The sequence below is a fragment of the Camellia sinensis genome, chromosome 6 (assembly GCF_055761805.1).
Source record: "Camellia sinensis isolate YWXY chromosome 6, ASM5576180v1, whole genome shotgun sequence".
NCBI lineage: Eukaryota > Viridiplantae > Streptophyta > Magnoliopsida > Ericales > Theaceae > Camellia > Camellia sinensis.
The window spans coordinates 36,912,688-36,916,148 of record NC_138966.1 but is presented as its reverse complement, the minus strand read 5'-3'; positions in this window follow the sequence as shown (position 1 = coordinate 36,916,148).

The window sequence follows — 3,461 nt, the reverse complement described above, 5'->3', positions numbered from 1 at the left end:
GGGGTCCATTTTGATAATCCGAACCGTTCACATTTAGAATACTTCAAGTAGAACATGCCTGAAAAAAATCAAGTTAATCGGATATCATTTACCTATTCATCTACTCACATTTGTATTCATTTTAATCAAGTTAAAATACATTTGTATTTGTTTTTGTAGATACAAATGTGAGTTGATGAATGGGTAAACGATATCCGATTAACTTAATTTTTTGCAGGCATGTTCTACTTGACGTATTCTAAAATGTGAACGGTTCGAATTATCAAAATAAACTCCGAAATTAGTTCAAATCGCTGCACAGCAGACACTGCTGCGTGGGCTGCGCAGCAACGTCCCCACTTCTTTTGTGAAGTGAGTGAACAAATTTATTTCAATGATAACATATCATTTAATATATAACTTCTAATACAAAATTTATCCATCACAGCATTGTCAATGTTTATAATACCAGCTTATAATGAATTTTTCCAACCATAGTTTATGTGGTAACTTACACTTTGCCTTTTTTTTTAAAATTAGCTATTTTTTTTATTTTGATTCTTAAATAATTTTTTTTTGGCCCTTCATGCTTGAAATTTTTCTCAATTTATTCAAAAATTAACTGTCCAAATTAGACATAAAATGATATATTGGAAATCACATGGCGTAAAAGATATTTTATTATATATAACTCACACATTTTACGTAAATTCAAACCTTAATATAATAATATATTTTTATATTATGTGACAATTAACGTGATATTTTCTATCTAATTTAAATAAAAAGTTAATTTTTTAAAAATAAATTGAAAAAAAAACTACTGACACATAAAGGGTCAAAATGAAAAAAAATAAAAATAAAAATAAATTAATGAATACATGGTCAAAAGGGTCAAGACAATTTTTTAATTTTTCTTTTTCCGCAAAATATGTTTTTCTCTCTCTTGCTACCTTATTATATAGATTTTATATATAGCATATTGTAATTGTGCTGGCATATGCTGTGGTGGACCACGCTAAAATGTGGTGGTGGCTTTATGGGAACACAATGTTAAAGTGTGGGACTTTTTTTAAGCGTGCAACTTACGCCTTTCATTTACGCCTTTTCTGTTGCTGTCCTGTTTAATGTTTATATCTTCCATTTACGCTTTTTGTGTTAGTGGCATATGGTGTGCAACCTTAAAAGGTTGCACACCATAACAGGACCTAAAGTGTGAATTAAATATTACTGCCAACCCAAAAATGGTGTGGATAAGGTTTGGCTTTTTCTGCTCAGTTTACTCCCTCAAACAAAGTTGTGGTCGAGGAGCCATTCCCAACTAGCATGATTTATTTATTTATTAGCAAATAAAAATAGTAAATTTAACTATATTTTTTTATTTATTATTTATGTTTCATTGTTACACTAACAATATGATTTATGTAGAATATTTTATATGTTGTTAAATGTTGGAAATGGTTAATTTTTCCTCAAGTTTGGTCTATTTTTTAGGTGGGCCCCGAGTGTCGATTTACTCGGGTCAAAGTGGTAACGCGTTCTATGCCGCGTTGTGATTCACGTGGTATATTTGGTTGCTCAAAACCATTACCGAGTGAATGGGAAATTGAAGCCAAAGTGTGCTCCATGGAAATGGAGTTTTGGTGGAAATTCCTTAAGGTTGTAAATTGGCTTGTCCCACATTGATTTGGTGGGAGGTTTTGAAAGGGTTTATAAGGCTTAGGGTGAGATACTTGGGGTGTGCCCCAAGGGGTACCCAAGTGTTTTAGAGGGAGAGGTTATGGGCAAAATGGGCTAGACCCATTGGGCCAAAAACATTTGAATTTTATTTTATTTTTTATTAAAACAAAATCCAGAATTCAAATTAAATTAGTTTGGATTTTTTGTTCATCCAAACAGGGCCCTTCCCGGTTTCAAACAGAAATAAACTGTTTTGGAATTAGTGCACACCCAAACAGGGCCCTTCCCGTTTTACTATCTGTTTGAATTTATTCAAATCTGTTTGAATTCAAAACCCAACAGGTATGATACCTGTTCAATTCAAAACCAAGAGCTACATACCTGTTTAATTCAAAACCAAGAGCCACCTTCACATCTATAAATAGGACCACCCTCATTTGATATTTTGCATTCAGAAATTTCGTATTTCACTTCTGTTTTCTATTCTTCATCTTGCTGCATTTTATTTCCGAAAGAAAGAGTGTAAACACTTAGTGTGTTCGTAAGGCAAACAGTTAGTAGTGCTGCTATTGTTTGTGGTAGATCATTTCATCCTGGGAGATAGACGTCCAAATTCTGAAAGCACCGTGGAGAGGACGAATCTGTCTTAAGGACACAGTGTTAAACACTGGACTTGATCAGAAAAATAATTCGAAGAAATTAAATCAAGTAAGTTATTTAATTACTTTCAGTGTTGTTTTTATTTGTTTATTTATTCAGATTTTAATTTTGTTTTTGTAACAAAATAAAATCTGTTTTGTTTTTTATTTATTTATTTTTATTTCGAGTTTGATTTTTGTAATCAAACATATTCTCTCCTTTATTCTATTTCTTTTATTCTTGTTGTTGTTTTGTACACAACAGAATTAAATCTTTTTAATTACAGTGAAGATTGTCCTACATTAAACAAATTTATTAATGTATTAAAAAAATTATTTGGCATCTATCAATTAACAATCACAATTTTCACTACTCAAACAATACCTTTAAAAAAACAAACAAACAAACAAACAAACAAACAAATCACAATCTTTCCAAACATGGGCAAGGAGGTTGGTTTACTTAATTAACATATCCTCTCGGATCATCATGATAGATAAATATTAAGTCCACACTTGGGCCAAACAAAAAAATTCAAAAAAAAAAGAAAGAAAGTAAAACATACCAAATAGAAGCATACCAAACAGGAAAAAACCCAAAACTATTTAAGTATAAGTATATACAGAAGCACACAAAATAGAAAAGTGCAAACCCAAGACACTTGAAACACTCATAATGAAAAATAAACAGTAACATTGAAACAGATTTGATGTACATAAAGAAAACTAACAATTTAAAAATAAAATCACAGCAATTATAAACACACAAACACAAATGTTGATATAAACAAAAAATAATAATAATAATGATCTTTTTTTTTAACTGGATAACAATATGAAACATTTCATGTTCTATAATTTTTTTATAGAAAGTAGAATTAACAGTATTACAAGAAAAAAAATACAACACAAAATAATTGTTGTGATTATAAATCTAACACTCATACAGAATACTTACAGTCAAAGTAGATAAGTGTTGATAAAGATTAGCCCGAGAAGTTGTTTATTATGAACAACACAAAGTCATAAAGCAACCTGCAAAAAAAATAATAATATTACACAAAAACAAGCGCAATTTTTACTACTCAAAAAAATAAAAAATAAATAAAAACCCAAAAAATCACAATTTTCCCAAATGTGGGCAAAGAGGTTGGTTTACTTAAT